Source organism: Lynx canadensis, chromosome C1 (assembly GCF_007474595.2).
Source record: "Lynx canadensis isolate LIC74 chromosome C1, mLynCan4.pri.v2, whole genome shotgun sequence".
NCBI classification, from domain to species: Eukaryota; Metazoa; Chordata; class Mammalia; order Carnivora; family Felidae; genus Lynx; species Lynx canadensis.
The window spans coordinates 30,649,079-30,665,707 of record NC_044310.1 but is presented as its reverse complement, the minus strand read 5'-3'; the positions used below and the strand labels follow the sequence as shown (position 1 = coordinate 30,665,707).

General features: G+C 44.8%; 1 protein-coding gene and 1 long non-coding RNA gene across 5 annotated transcripts in view; one reads left to right on the top strand and one right to left on the bottom strand.

Moving 5' to 3' along the window:
* CAP1 (cyclase associated actin cytoskeleton regulatory protein 1) overlaps nucleotides 1–5,762 on the bottom strand; it is a 28,237-nt gene extending 22,475 nt beyond the window's left edge. For 2 of the 4 annotated variants that reach the window (XM_030326968.1, XM_030326966.1), the window contains exon 1: nucleotides 5,443–5,550. The gene's annotated coding sequence lies outside the window, so the exon portion shown is untranslated. Of the gene's footprint in view, nucleotides 1–5,442 lie in introns of all 4 variants that reach the window. The other 2 variants (XM_030326967.2, XM_030326969.2) reach the window with 2 other exon arrangements.
* On the top strand, nucleotides 5,758–14,161 carry LOC116738253. The gene is made up of 3 exons (XR_004343960.1): nucleotides 5,758–5,843; nucleotides 12,818–12,900; nucleotides 13,170–14,161. It is a non-coding gene; the product is annotated as an uncharacterized LOC116738253 (long non-coding RNA).
* The last annotated feature ends 2,468 nt before the right edge of the window (nucleotides 14,162–16,629 follow it).

Genomic DNA, 16,629 nt, shown 5'->3' with positions numbered 1-16,629 from the left:
GCAAGCTCACTCCTTCCATGAAACATTTCAACTCTATTTTCTAGTCAAATGGAAAAGTTTAACACATGTCTCATAATACAAGGCAAACGAAGCTTTATTTATAAATAAGGGATATTTTTAGAGCTTTGATTCTTTTTATTAAGTTTACATGATGGTATACCAAAAAGAAACAGTTTCATGGTGAAATGCTATAGTCGCATTAAAGATGATTCAACTATAACAACTTAATCAAAATAAACACTGAGCACCAAGAACATAAACTATAACAATTTAAAATAATGGCAATTTAAAATAAATTTAAAATGGCAATTTAAAATAAACGGTAATCTAGGGGCGCCTGGGTGGCTCATTCGGTTAAGCATCCAACTTCCCCTCATGCCATGATCTCATAGTGAGTTCGAGCCCTGCGTTGGGTTCTGTGCTGACAGCTCAGAGCCTGGAGCTTGCTTGGGATTCTGTGCCTCCCCCTCTCTCTGCTCCTCCCTCACTCACGCTCTACCTCTGTCTCTCAAAAATAAATATACGTTAAATTTTTTTTTAATTAAATACAATAAAAATAAAAAATAAATTAAAAATTAAATTAAATTTAAAAAATAAATAATAATAAACTAAACTAAGCTGTCTAAATGCAGGCAACACCAGGGCACCTAGATGGTTTAGTCAGTTAAGCATCAGGCTCTTGATTTCGGCTCAGGTCATGATCTCATGGTTTGTGAGTTCCAGCCCCATGTTGGGCTCTGCACTGACAGCATGGAGTCTGCTTGGGGTTCTCTCTCTCCCTCTCTCTCTCTCTCTGCCCCTCCCTTGTGCACACGTGGCATGCTCTCTTTCTCTCTCTCAAAAATAAGTAAAAGAAAAGAGAAGAAAAGAAAAGAAGGCAACATGAATAAAACAGGAATGTATATATCCTCAATGTAAGAGATATATAAATCTGCTTACTTGCACTGTCAACTAACCCAAAGCTTCCTTCTGGGTGAGTGCCTAATCAGAGGCATTTCTCTATCAAGATCACACCCGCTGAGGAAAAAAGCAAAAATGAAAGTCCTTCAAGGACCCCAGAAATTCCTTTAAACAAACAATGATTCTTGCTGCCTCAATGAAAAATGATTCACTCACTACAGGATATCCAGTGCTTATGATGTGTATATACTGTGCTAAGCATGGTCATGAAGCCTGCCCTAGAAAATCTAATTGGAGAGATAACACTGCACAAACATAGTTATGATACTTTCTAATGCAGTGGTTCTCAATCAAGGGCAATTTCATCCTCCGGGAGACACTAGGCAACGTCAGGAGACATCTTTGGTAGGCACAACTGAGCCAAGTGCTACTGGCATCTGATGGGTGGAGGCCAGGGATACTGCTAAAATCCTACAATGTACAGGCAGGCCAACCCCACAATGAAGAACCATCCAGCCTAAAATGTCAATTGTGCCAATGTTGAGAAACCCTGTTCTAATGTAATAAGGAGCAAAAGGGAAGCACAAGAGGTATAAATAAAACGCCACGGGTTCAGGACTTTGTAAATCAGAATGTCAACCTGTACTATCCAATGAAAGCTAATTAAGGGTCTAATGTGGAGAATTTTGTAAACTGGACAAGGGAATTTAGATTTAATTCTTTGGGAATATGAAGCCAGGGAAGATGAAAATGGTTCTTTTTAAAAGATTAGCCTGGTTGTAGTAGAGAAGGTGAAGTATGAAAGCCACGTTAATAGAAAGTAAAAAAAAAAAAAAAGAAAATGATGACAATTCAAAGGAATAATCACTAGGAGTGGGCAAGATGTGGCTTGAGGATCCTCAGATTTCAACTGCAGATTAAATTTCAAACCAGACAGGGGCACCTGGGTGGCTCAGTGGGTTATATGTCCCACTTCAGTTCAGGTTATGATCTCATGGTTTGTGGGTTCGAGCCCCGTGTCAGGCTCTGTGCTGACAGCTCTGAGCCTGGAGCCTGCTTCAGATGCTGCGTCTCCCTCTCTCTCTGCCCCTCTCCCATTTGCGCTCTCTCTCAAAAATAAATAAACATTAAAAAAAATTTTTTAATTTCAAACTAGAGAGTTCAACTTCCAATGACACTTTGTATTTGCTCGTTTAAGTAAAATGCGTCTTTTGAAAAAAAAAGTCTATTTTTGAGAGAGAGAGACAGAGAGTGAGTGCGGGCGAGTCAGGGAGGGGCAGAGAGAGTGAGAGGCTGACAGAGGGTCTACAAAGGGCCTTGCGCTGACAACAGCGAGACTGATTTGGGGATTCCAGGCTCAAACTCCCAAACTGTGAGATCATGACCTGAGCCAAAGTGAGACGCTCAACCGACTGAGCCACCCAGGCACCTGTAAAATGCATCAAGTGCTTCACAGAAAACCGAAAGGAGGAAGTCACTTTTACAAGGCTTAGTTCCTGGTTACAAAAATAATCGCAGCTAAACCTACGTACGTATAACCAAAAAAAGGGGGTGAGAAAAAAGATCGCCCTCCAGATTGGAAACAAACCATTTTACAAACTAAACAGCTAACCTCCTCAGAGCAAAAATACACGCACTGAAACTTAACATTACCACCAGTCTGGGCTCGCATGACAGGTTGTACCTGACAAAATGCTTTTCACTGCTACCATTTTATTTAAGCTCCTCTCAGACATAAACTACGTCCACCTGATTGACAAAGTGTTTCTAGTGAAGAAAAAGGTAGGCAATTCCTACAGAAAAAAAATGTCTTCCCTCCTACAGACATTTCTTTATGCTGGACCAGTGCAACTCAAACAATAAGCAAATTGCCAACTGCTGAATGAAACCCAAACGCGTTCAAACGAGGCATCAAAAGCCCTTCACAACTTGGCACCCATCTATCTACCTTTTTTCCTGGTCTTACTTCCACCACAAACTCCAGGCGAACTCCGATACTCCAGGTGCTTCACTGAATATATGCCTCTGCACCTTTGCTCTTGTTTCCTCTAATTGGGATACCTTATTCCGACATCTGTCTGGATGTGCTGCAAACACCTCCAACTAAATACGTCCAAAATTCATTTTCTTTCCATGCCACCTCCCCAACTTACCCCTCTCCTCTCACATTACCTACCTTGGTGAATGGTACCACCCAGTTCCCTAAGCCAGAAAACCAGGCACTCATCCTAGACGACTTCTATTTCTTCATTTCCTTTTTTAAAAAATGTGTATTTATTTTTGAGAAAGAGAGAGAGAGAGAAAGCGTGAGCTGGGGAGGGGCAGAGAGATAGACACACACACACACAGAATCCCAAGCAGGCTCCAGGCTCTGAGCTGTCAGCACAGAGATGAACGAGGGCTTGAACTCAGACTGCGAGATCATGACCTGAGCCAAAGTTAGATGCCCCACCACTGAGCCACCCAGGCACCCCTCTTCATTTCCATTAATAATCAGCCTCCAATTCTATGGTTTCTATCTTTTAAATACTGCTCAAGGGGCACCAGGTGGCTCAGTGGGTTGAGTGTCCCAATTCGGCTCAGTTTGCGATCTCCTGGTTGGCTGGTGAGTTCCAGGCTCACCGCTGTCAGCCTATCAGTGCAGAGTCTGCTTCAGATCCCCTATCCCCCTTCCTCTGCCCCCCCCCCATATTAAAAAACAATACATACATACTTACTGCTCAAATCCGATCCCTCCTCTCCTTCCCATGGTCACTGTCTCAGTTCAGGCCAAGACTATGGCAACAGCTTCCCAACACTGGTCTACTCTGCCATCATGTCCCTTCTGCCTTGACAAACTAAACTTCCTAAAACATAAATCTGACCACATCATTTTCCTAAGATCCACACTATGCAGCACAATTTACAAGGTCTTTTATATCTGACCCACCACTTCCCACTTCCTCCGTTTCTCCAAGCATTACTAGAATTTCAGTCACTGAATTAGCCATGGTCTTTCACATGTCCAGATCTCCATGTCCTTGCACTTGTACTCTTTGCCTGGAAATCCTTTTTCCAGACTGACCACACAGCTAAGTAAGTTTTGCAAGACTTATCCTCCCATTTCCTCCTCAAAGCTCGGAAGTCTGGCTCAGGTATTCCTCTCTCTATTCTCCCATAGCCCTGTACTCACACAGTGCATTATGACAGTGCATATGGCAAGCCATCCATGATTTACTTGTCTGCCCCCCTACACTCCATGGTAACAGCTGTATTCCTGGCCACCAGGCCAAGTGCCTCATTTAGTATGTACCTCACACATATTAAGGGCTCAATGAATGAGTGGTGAATGATGAATGTGCTGGGCTGTCCTGTTTTTCAGCTGAACAGGGATCCCTACAAAGAGCTTCAACTGACACAGTTCTGATACGAACCTCTGCCTGAAAAGGTGCTCGTCCTCTCACCAAGCTTCATGCTGTTTATCCTTCAAAATTCATCTTAAATTCTGCTCTGCAGAAGGGATCTTCCTAAGCCCTAAGTTATATATTTCCAACACTGTTCTTTCCTAACACTCATCACATTTGTAATTACTTCTTAAACGTCCCGGCAAAGGTCTGGCTTTTTTTTTTTCTTCCAAAACTGCATTCCCTAGATATGGCAGAGTGCTTGACAGAATAAACACAATTTGTTAGACTGAATTTAATCCTGTGAGATATGCAGAGATCTCTGCTTAAAAGATAAGAAAAATAAGGCTCAAGGAAGTTAATGCATCTACAGCTACAGAAACTTAGCAGAGCGGACAGACCAAACCTGAGCCATCTGATTTCAGGTCCAGAAGTATGCAACACCTTCAATAAAGTTAAACAAGCCTTTCAGAATAGGAGCAACAGACCTGGAGGAAGGAGAGGCTATCTGATTGCAAACACAAAGACCTGCCCCACTCTCTTGTGAAAAACTACCCAGGTATTCCAAACAGGTTGCATTAAAAAAAAAAAAAAATTCCACGCAGCGGGCGGTCTTTAACCTGCAGCTGCCCGCCGCGACTCGACACCGACCGGAAGACCACTCAGAGGTAAAGAAAGAGATTCCTGGGAAACAGTCGTGGGAAGGACCTGGGGCTGTTAATCTAAATAACTGAGGTCTTAAGTCCAACTGTTTCCTTCACTCGCTATACGGTCGTAGACCAGCCTCTCCTCCCCGGGGATCAATTTACCCATCTGTGCAATGGGGACGAGATGGGGCATAGAGAAGACTCTAAGGTGTCGTTGGTTCCTTAGGAATGCCTAGGTCTGGGCACCTTAGGAATCAGGCCCCCGCTGAGGCTGACGGCCAGGACTGCAAAATCCAGCGGAGGGGCCTCCCCAGAGGAGCCCGGCTCCGTTGGTCACCCTGGCCCCACCTCAAGAGACCGCGCCCAGGATCCCGGGTCGGCCTGAGGGCCTCCGCTATGGCCCCTTCAGCAACGCTCACCGTACGCGCATAGGTCGGTAAGACCATTAACAACTCCAGAGACCAGTGGGCCGCGGAGTGGACCCCCGTCCCTACCCGGCCGCGTACCCTCACCTCAGAGTTCCGCCTCACCTCCGGACTGCGATCAGCCGCTCTCCACTTCCGGCAAGAACCGCCCAGCAATCTTCGCGCGACCCACTTCCGGGCCCTTACTGGGCGCGGCACCCCCACCGGAAATGGACGGCTGCTGAAACGCCGAGCTAGTGGAGGGACCCGGGAGGAAGTCTGGACGCCCCGCTCGTGGCTCCGCCCCCTATTCTCCACGCCCGGAAGGGAGAATCCAGGCTAGACCGGAGGGCACGTGGGAGAGGGTCCCGCCCCCAAAGCCGGAGCGGCCCCCGGTGTGTGCTCAGGGGTAGGCCACGCCTCCCTGCCAACTGGCGGGAGCCGAGTCGTCCGGGCCAATGAAGGGCCGAAATTACCAGCTAAGCTCCACCTCCGGAGAAGGAGAACAGGTGAGTGGCTAAATTAGTGCTCCTATCAATGCGGTCTCAATGACCGAGGCCAGTGCCTTAGCCTAGCCGTCGGAAGGGGTCTTGGAGGGACTAGGAGTCAGGATTTTCGGGGAATCCCGGACAATTGTCCACTCTCCGAGGAGATTGAGGCGAAGCTCCGCCTCTTTGGGCGTGCATATCTCAGTGTCGCCGTTTGTGACGTGCGGATGCCTTTGGTCTGAACAGTGTCCTAGGGATACCTCGCGAGGCCGGTGTGGGGAGGTGGTTGGTGAGGGCGCGTGGGTCCAGCCCTGGGTTTCTGGGCATGCCCGCCGTCGCTCGGCTTGCTGGCTGGGAAGGTGGAGGCTCGCCCCACTTCCTGTTTGTTCCGTGTGCTCTGTGACCATAGATGGTCAGGTCTGGGACCGCGCGGAAGCCTCCGCCCCGCGGTTTTGGAGTCCTTCCTCCCCGCGCGCAGGGTGTGGTCCCCGAGAATAAGATGAGCGGAATGAGCGAAGATCATCCTCCGCTCCGCTAAAACCGGTTTGTGAGGCCGCCTCGCCCGGAACTGGGCGTGCCCTGCCACCTGCCACTCAGTCCCGGGGACATTAGGCTCCGTGGCCGCAGCCCGCGGGGGAGAGAGATTTCGCGTGGTCCTCGGGCCTGGGGATCAGAGCTTTGTTCCCTCAAGGCTCACACTTTCCAACCGGTGATTATCCTCCCACAAAGATTTATTTCCAGAAAAAATTGGCGAGTGCAATTGTTCCCACTCCTTCGGCTGAGCGACGGTGACAGCTCCAAGCTTCAAGTTGAATGCAGGCGCTATATGCCAAAGTCACTCGACAGATACAGTTCTTATAATAATAGCCACCATTTACTGCGCACTATGTGCCAGGCCTGTGCTGAATGCTTCAAGAACATTTTCATGTAATCCTAATAGGAACTCTCTGTGGTAGATGCTATTATGGCCTCCAGTTTTCAAATGGGGAAGCTAAATTACTTGCCAAAGTCACAAAGTAACTTAGAACTTTGAAGTAAACACATCTAAATGATGAAATCCCATGAGTATGCCACAGACCATACTGAAATAACAGGTGCCACAGTTTTGAGTTAGTGATGCCTCTGGATGGGGAGACATCCTGGGTTTCCATAATTCCTGGCTTGGGCACTTTACTAGGGATTAGACTGGCTAGGTTACCTGACTTGGCTGAACCTGGGCCTCTTTTTAATTTTGTGACTTCCAGTATGTTTAAAAGAAAAATGACCACATGACAAAATAGGGTACAAAAAATTTATATTTTAAATATTTACATTTAACAAAAAACACTGTCTTTCTCTCTCTCTCTCTCTCTCTCTCTCACACACACACACACACACACACACACATCACACAAATATATCAAATAATTATATTTGAGTGCTTCATGTTTGTGAAACCTAGGGCAAATAGCCTCCCTGACCCTCATTGTAATTAGCTCTCCATTTAAGCCCTCAATCTCTTTCTGAATTTAGAGACAGCAGATACCTAGACATGCATTCCAGATGTAGGGGAGAGAGAGGAGGAAACAGGAAGAAGGATGAAAGGAAGAAAGTTTTCCTATTTACAAAATGGGGATAATAATTTGTGGGGTTGAAATAAGAAACAGAAGCAGTAACCTATATGAAACTACATTGTAAAGTGATTCTTTGTAAAGAGTGCACACATGAGTAAGTCACAACCCCTGCCCCTAAGGAAACTTCTAATCTTTTAAGGAGTCTAACCACATGTATTTGTAACCCCACAGGAGGCAATTTAAGAGCAGTGTCTATCACTTTATTTATTTTGTAACATTTTAAAAGTTCATTTATTTTGAGAGAGAGGCAGGGAGGGGCAGAGAGAGGGAGAGGGCAAATCCCTGTGCTTTTAGCACAGAGCCCAAGGCAAGGCTCTAACCCACGAATCATGAGATCATGACCTGAGCCAAAGTCAAGAGTCAGACACTTAACTGACTGGGCCACCCAGGTGCCCCTATTTATTCATTTGTTTATACACTGAAAAAAATGAGTTCATGATTGAGTTCTTCCTCAAGAAGCATCGTAGGCACCTTGCTACTTTGCACTAGACACAATGAGGAGTATGAGAGTGGACTAGTCAGACTCTGTCCCTGCCCTCATGGAGCTTACAATCTTTTTTTTTTTTTTTTCAACGTTTATTTATTTTTGGGACAGAGAGAGACAGAGCATGAACGGGGGAGGGGCAGAGAGAGAGGGAGACACAGAATCTGAAGCAGAGCCCGACGCGGGGCTCGAACTCACGGACCGCGAGATCGTGACCTGGCTGAAGTCGGACGCTTAACCGACTGCGCCACCCAGGCGCCCCTTGGAGCTTACAATCTATTGTGGAAACAGGCGTTGCCATCTGGGGCAGTCATCAGAACTACTATTGACTTCCAGCTTTTTCCTCCTCACTGATCTTGCCCAATTTCTCATCCATGGTGGGCTTTCATCAGGCACATGACCAATGAGTGCCTTGAATTTGGAATCGTCATTTCCTGGGCTGAGATGGGTGGGGAGAACATTGAGAGCAGACCTGAGTAAAAGGTAGCAGAGATGGAATCTGTGACTGGCTGAGGTGAGAGGTTCCTATAGAAGAATAGGAGTTAAGGCTGAAGAGAAAGAGGTTGAACAAGCTGTGCCAGACAAGAGAGGTAAAACCTTAATGTGAAAGAAAGAAGGAGCTGGTTAGATTACATTTTAGAAATATAACTCTAACTGCAGGATAGAGCATGGGCTTGAGAGGAGGGGGAAGAGGCAGAGGGATCTGTCAGAAAATAGGTACAAAGGTAGCATAGGGTCTGAATCAAGGCTGGGACATGGGGGTACAATGTAGAGGAGACAATGCAGAAGGGACAGGGCAGAAGATGCCATTGTTATCAAGGGGATGGTGAGGAGGAAGATGACAAGGAGAAAGGCAAATGGAAGGGGGATGATCTGAATATGAACCTTTAGGCTAGACCTAGTTCCCCAGGTATACACTCCCACCGAATACTACTTTTCCTTCCTGGCTGGTATCACAGTTCTAATTAAGTAATGATCTGTGCACTTGTCTTTTTCTTTCTTTCTTTCTTTCTTTCTTTCTTTCTTTCTTTCTTTCTTTCTTTCTTTCAGAGAGAGAGCGCGAGAGCTGGGAGGGGCAGAGGGAGAGGGAGAGAGAAAATCTTAAGCAGGCTCCATGCTCAGAACGGAGCCCAATGCGGGGCTTAATCTCACGACCATGAAATCATGACCTGAGCTGAAATCAAGAGTCAGACGCTTAACCGACTGAGCCACGCAGGCGCCCCTGTACACTTGTCTTTTAATGTTTTCTTTCCTTGTAAGTACCTTGAGGTCAGAGTCTTTGCCTCTCTGGCACAAAATTAATCCTCAGTAGATATTTATGGGAAAATGTGGCTAAATGAAAGGGTGAGAGGGGCCAAGATGGTTCTGAGACTTGGAGCATGGGTGAATGGAAGGTGGGAAGAAGTCTGGATTAGGGTTTGGGGGTTTCGAGCCTCAGACTTCAAAATCCAGCCTGAGAAGAGAAAGAAGTACAGTGAATCATTCTGCAAGCAAGAATTGCCAACAGAGAGTTGATTGATTCTTACACAATTCCCCTCTTCATGTCTTTTGCCACTTTCGTATTTTGCCTGGATTTCAGCACATTCTAAACCTGCAGAATCGCTTTGTCTCTGAGGGTACCACCCAAGATTCTTCCTTATCTCTCAGAGTTTCAGACACAGAAGTCTGGCAGTTCATCTGGAGCGTTTCCCAGCCTGGCTCAGAAGATCGCCTGTATCTGTGCAGCCTGGCTCAGAGCCTGTCTGCATTTGGGCAGATCCTGTATCCCCCAGCCAGAAGGGACTGATAACAGACAACGATCTCTGTGAGCCCATCTTTCTTCCTCTCCCACAGAGGGCCCCAGGCTCCAGCCTGAGTTAGTTAGGGTCTCAGGTCCAAAAATTACAAATTGGCAAAAGAAATATTGGCCATATGATACAGTGGTTAAGATCTGGCTTTGATGTCACTTGGACCTGAACTTGAATCCCAATCTGCCACTTACTGTGTGATCTGAGTCAAGTCAGTTAACCACATAGAAGGATATTAATACCCATCTTGGGGGCGCCTGGGTGGCTCAGCCGGTTGAGCGTCTGACTCTTGGTTTCAGCACAGGTCTTGATCTCACAGTTTGTGAGTTCAAGCCCCACATCGGGCTCTGAGCTAAGAGCACGGAGTCTACTTGGGATTCTGTCTACCTCTCTCTCTCTCTGCCACTCCCCTGCTCTCTGTCTCCCTCTTTTTCTCTCTCTCTCAAGAGCTAAGAGCACGGAGTCTGCTTGGGATTCTGTCTACCTCTCTCTCTCTCTCTGCCACTCCCCTGCTCTCTGTCTCCCTCTTTTTCTCTCTCTCTCAAAAAATAAACTTAAAACAACATACCCATCTCGAATGGTTGATATGAAGACGAGGAGGGAATTTGTAAAACACTTGGTTCCCAGTGAATACTAGTGAGAAGTAACAATTATTATTCAGTACAGAGAGTCTATTATCTGTGTTCGTGGTGAAGGCCACCAGAAAGCAAAATAAGGTGTCAAGTGTCAACGTCCTGGTGTCACCAGACCACTGCTGCTACTGCCACATCACTGGCAAGTCTCCCCACAGGGTCTGCTTCTTTACATCGCTACCTTTTGATTCAAAGTCTGGGCTTGTACCCTTGGCTGCAAGTAAGATAGATAAATCGGTTAGGAATACGAATGCTTTGGCTGCAGAACACTTGACTGTGGTGACTTTTTTTTTTTAAGTATATTTTTCTCAAGAAAAATGGAGGTAGGCAGCTTTATTGGTTCAGGAAAATCATCTGATATCTCTGTGATTCAATTAGACTTACCTTTATTTTTTTAAGTGTCTTTATTTATCTTGAAAGAGAGAGCACAAGCGAGGGAGGGGGAGAGAGAGAATCCCAAGCAGACTGTGTGCTGTCAGTGCAGATCCCAACGCGGGGCTCGAACTCCCTAACCATGAGATCATGACCTGAGCCGAAATGAAGAGTCGGATGCTTAACCAACGAGCCACCCAGGTGCCCCTCAGTTAGACTTACCTTTGGAGTTGCGGATTGGCTGTTGTAGCCCAAGCCATTATGTCACATTTAAGGAAAGAGGAAACAGGAAGGAGGTAGAGCATCTGAAATTGAAAAGCTAGTTTTCCAAGGAGCTCCATGAAGCATACCCTGCTTTCTGTCTCATAGCTAGAACCAACAGTCAACAAATATTTCAGCTTCCTGGTTCCTCAAAGGAATACTTCCAAGGTTGCACATTTCACAGTGTTTCTGAGGGCCCCCAGAAGGACCAAACCCCAGTTGCCTACAGCAGTAACCCACTCATTAATGAACCCTTTACTGGCTTTTCTCCCTACCCCAATGCACTTGTCTCAGGACAAGAGAATGGGATTGGCTGGGTCTGCTTTGGCCCTAGCAAAGTGATAGAGAGCATTGTCGGCTTTGATGCTGTAAGGTGCACTCTCTCTTTGTTTGGGGTCTTACCCAGATATATGAAGTGGTTGCAGATGCTGAGTGTCCAATAGGAATGATAGGTGCGCACTATAATAAATTCCCAGAATGGTCCAACATCAACACATACCCTTTTAAACTTCAAAAAATGAAACAAAATGCTTCACTAAAATACCCCCCCCCCCGCCTTTTATAACCTGAATTGTCATCACTGCACTCTCCCCCCTACCCAGAAAAAGGAACTGACAAAACCCTCATCAGTTACTTCCTCCAGCTCCAGGTCTAGGACTTCCAACTAATGTTGATTTTCTGCCAGTTCCATCATGATGCTTCCTTAATGTTCCTGAGCCTATGGACTGAACTTTAAAGTCAACCACCACAACATACCACATCCTATATATGTTGGGGTGGGGTGAGGGGGAGAAGAAAATTAGATACAATATGTAACTATTGAACTGACATGGCAAGAGACCTTTCTATAGCTATCACAAGGTCTTAGTTGATAGTTTTGACTTCATGAGTTCACGTATCTATTACCTATTCCATTGTCTCTGTCTTCAACCAGCACTTAATCAGGGTCACAGTGATGTGAAAAGAAAGAGGACATGAAGGAAACATGCTGCTATCTTAAAGGACCTGGTCAAGAAGTGGCATGTATTACTTCCACTATGCTGCATGAATAGAATGTGATTACATAGCTTGTAATTGGAGCTATGAGTTTTCTGTAAGTAACCCAAACCTAGTTCTTGCCTGTTCTGCCTGTAACATATTCCCATAATTTTCTGCACTAGACATGGCAAGAGTAGGAGGTCCCCTAAGTATCCTCTGGATTATATTCATAACCCTCCCTTCCTATTGCATAGTGACAGTTCTCCTTTGCCGTGATAATCGGCACGTTCACCCCAGCCAACCATCATAATCCAAGATATGCAGGTAAAGTTTAACCACAGGCTGTCCAGAAGTAAAAGCCCTAATATGTAGCATTTGCCAATTTCTGTGGTGTAAATACTCCTACCATGACTGATTTTGAACAATATGTCAATGAATGTAGAGTTGAGAAAAAGGCACTGTGGTATGTGGAATAATGGCTCTCCAAAGATGACCATATCCTAATCTCTGGAACCTGTTAATATACTATCTTACATGGCAACAGGATGTGATGAATTTAAGGATACTTAATGGGGAGATTATCCAGGTAGGCCCAATACAATTACATGCATCCTTATAAGGAAATGAAAAAGCAGGAAGTTAGCATCAGAAAAAGAGATGAGTTGTGGCCCCTGGGTGGCTCAGTGGATTAAGTGTCCGACTTCAGCTCAGGTCACGATCTCATGGTGGGGTTCGTGAGTTTGGGCTCTCTGTTGTCAGTGCAGAACCTGCTTCATATCCTCTGTCTCCCTCTCTCTACCCCTCTCTGCTCACGCATATGTATGCTCTCTCTCTCTCTCTCTCAAAAATAAACATTAAAAAAAGAAAGAAAGAAAAAGAGTTGTGATGATGAAAGCAGAAGTCTTAGTGATACGATCAAGGAATATGGGCAGCCTCAAGAAGCTAGAAAAGGTATGTAACCAATTTTTTCTCAGAGTCTCGAGAAGGAACACACCTGTACTAACACCTTGATTTTTTTTTTCTTAGCCCAATAGGACCCATTTCAGATTTCTGATCTTCAGAACTATAATAAATCTGTGCTGTTCCATTTATTTGTGGCCGCTAAATTTGTGGTCATTTGTTACAGCAACAGTAGGAAACTAACATGTGCACTCAGTCAGTTCTTGGCTAGCACACCACTGGATTAACTTTTTTTTTTTTTTTTTTAATCTGTTACCGAGTGGCAAGAGAAGCCCAGATTGGCAAATGGCAGCCTTAGTTTACAATCCAGTGGAGCTGTTTTCACGTCCTCTGGTGGAAGCATTCCTCCCTTGGGTAATAAAATTTGAGAAGAGCCATGCTCAGAATCACAGAGACATGAAGATCAACATTTAGTACTCCATTCGATAGAACAGAATTGCCATTCCACATTTACCCTTTCTTCCTGGTTCTAAGTGAAATGCTACTGCAGTTTGCTTATTGGTTCAGAACTCACCGTGCATCTTACGGGATAGAACTTCAGTCTCTCAAGATGTTGTCTCTTACTTACGGCCGTGTATTGGGCACCTTTGGTGCCTGTTGGTACACCTTTCTACTCCAGCCATTGCTGTGGGTACCATGTTCATGCAGGTGTGACCTTACAGTCCAAGGCTTCAACTGCTTTCTTCAAGTATCTCGCGTTCTGCCCCAGGGCTTTCATGGAATTCACCCGATGGGATCTGGGGGAACATGCACAGTTATTTTGATACACATGTCGACCTGAAAGTGACAACTTGAGAATGCAGAGGAGTTAATGAGCAATTGGGAAACCCTTCACCAATAAAGGACAGGAGCTTGTGAATAAATACTCCCTCTTCCTTCCCTAGTTGGACAATTATGAGGCACATTCTGCTTCAGAATGTCTCCAGGGGAATCAAAACCCACACATCCAAAGCAGTGACCTTCTGGATCAATCATCCTTGGATTGGCTTTCCTGGTTTGCCTGTATTTTACTCTTCCTAGTCTCTGACCCCATGTTCCTTGAGATTACTCCTGAAAATAAACTACCTGTTTGTAAGCACTTGTCTCAGACTCTGCTTTTGGGGGAAACTAAGTCTAAAAGATTTGGTAGTAGGAGTGACCCTAGAAAGCAGATTCTCAGTATGGGATTCTGGAACTGGCTCAGACCTCAATGAGCACCCCGTTCCCCGTGGTATGTGCAGTAGTGATAATCCTTGACAATGCAGTAGCCTCATAATTACTAAAATTCTTACCAGTGTCATACTATAATAAGGTGTATAAGAAAGGTGAAGCATTGACTTTATTTTAACGTTTATTTTATTTTTGAGAGAGAGACAGAGAGACAGAGTGCACACTGGGGAGGGGAAGAGAGAGAAGGAAACACAGAATCCGAAGCAGGCTTCAGGCTCTGAGCTGTCAGCACAGAGCCCGACACGGGGCTCAAACTCACGAACCATGAGATCATGACCTGAGCCGAAGTCAGAGCCTTAACCAACTGAGCCACCCAGGTGCTCCAAGCATTGACTTTAGAGGTAGAAGTAACATTTGAATGGCCTCGGGCAATGATATTATAAGGATTATGGTGTCGTCTAGCTTTTGTTAATGGTTTTTGAAGTCTGGGGGAAAAAAGATAACATCAGGTTAGCTGTCAATGTAAATATGTATATTTATTTGAGTTAAATGTATATACTTACATATATGTTTATATCATATATATATCAACCCTGACTTGAGTGTTACACTGAACTAAACTTAGTCACTTTTTCTCCATCAGTCATTTCTTTCTGTCCCTTTCCCTAACTTCTCTGCTGCATGTGACAGTTCCTTAAAGTTCAGTCTTAGATTCTTTATTCTTTGCTCTTTCCACTGATGAATTAGCCTCATCTCATGTCTTCAGTTATTATCTTCGTTTCAGTGTCTCTCTGGTGTGTCTGCCATCCTTTTATTTAGCTTTAGGTTCTTGAACATCTTGCTTCAAATGTTGCTAAATGACATTGGACGGTGTGTCAATAAACTGCCACAAGATGGCAGCCTTGCTAATTTTGGCTGCGATGAATACAGTTTATCCAACTCCTTCAAGTTGGAGGGAGTAGGAATGACTTCTAAAGACTTTAATCTTATTTATTTAACTTTTGCCGAAAATCTGCTCAATAGCCAGTCTTTTAATCTATTGTTACTGGGTTTTTAAAAAAATTCTCAAAAGTTAAGTATAATCTGCCGATGAGAAAACGGAGTTGAAAATGGTTACTTGCCCAAAGTCGAGACCTAGATTTGAAACCAGTTTTCTGACTCCACACGTAATTCTCTTTCCATTACGTAAGTGAATCTCAAGCTGCAACAGTATTATTTAAGGCTTTTTGTTTTTGTTTTTAATTACAAGTAACTGAAAACCAACGGGAGCCAGCTTAACAACACAATAAAACATTTGGGAGTGCCTTGTAGAAGGCGAAAAGGAAATGATGCCCTGGCTTTAAAAGATACAATAGAGCCAGGAATTGGAAAGCCTTCAAGACTTAGAAGGAGAAGGACAGAAAAATGGGGGATGGGAAGAGAAAGGGAAAGCTGGGGTAGCCTAAGAGATTAAGCTCTGCCCCATTACCCATTCAACTAGAATGGTCCCATTTTAATGCATTTTACATATTGGGGCTCCCGTGTCAGGTTCTATTTGAAAAATAAGGATTAGATACATTAGAAAATACTTTTAAATCACTGGTGTAATAATATGAAGCCATTCCTATATTGTTGGACATTTAGGGCTGTTGGTTTTTTCCTAATTTTTCACTCTAATAGGTAAAGTTGTGATGCCTGTTCTTTCATATTGTACTAGACAGTGCATGAAGTCATCTAGTACTTCATTTCTCCTGGCCCTTACAACTTCCCTTAAGGGAGGAAAGGAGTGACAATGTGGCCTTAGGCAATTCTAGCCTGTGCCCAAAGGCTGGTGCTACTTGGGCCTTCCCTGATTGTCAGCCGGTCCAACAATACTTAGTGTGCATCTAACTACATGTCAGGCACTCCTGGGCACTGTGGACACAATGGTGAATAAAATAGGCACAGTCTGTCTTCATGGAGCTAACAGTCTAGTAGGGAAGAGAGATGAAACAGTCCACAATAATTACAAGAATCAGAAGCAAAGTGCTGCCTAAGGGAAGTTCAGATAGTTAGGGAAATACACAACACAGTGAGCTGACCTAATCTGGGGTGATTAGGGCAGGCTGTCCTGAGGAAATGTTATTTAATCTGAGACTTGAAGGATGAGTAAGAGTTAGCCAAACAAAGAGAATGGAGAAGACTTGTTTGAGCAGACAGAAAACGTGAAAGGCCAAAGGTAAGAGAAGCCTGGCAGGCTCAAGGGATTGAGAAAAGATCAGTATGACTGGCTACAGAAAATAAAGGGAAGTGATATGAGATTGAGGTGAAAGAGATAGCAGAGTCCAGATCATGCAAGATCTTATGAGCTATTGTAAGGGTTTCATAATATACTCCCAAGAGCATAGGAGATCATTCAAAGCCTTTAAACTAAGTAAGTGCACGGTCCTATTTGTGTTTGAACAAGAACATGCTAGCCGTAGCATGGAGAGCCAAAGTGGATGCTAGGAGGCTAGTGGGATGGGTGGGGGACTGATGCAGAAGTCCTGGCAAGAGGATAATGATGGCTTAGACTATAGTGGCAGCAGTAGATGAAAAGAAATGGACAGATTT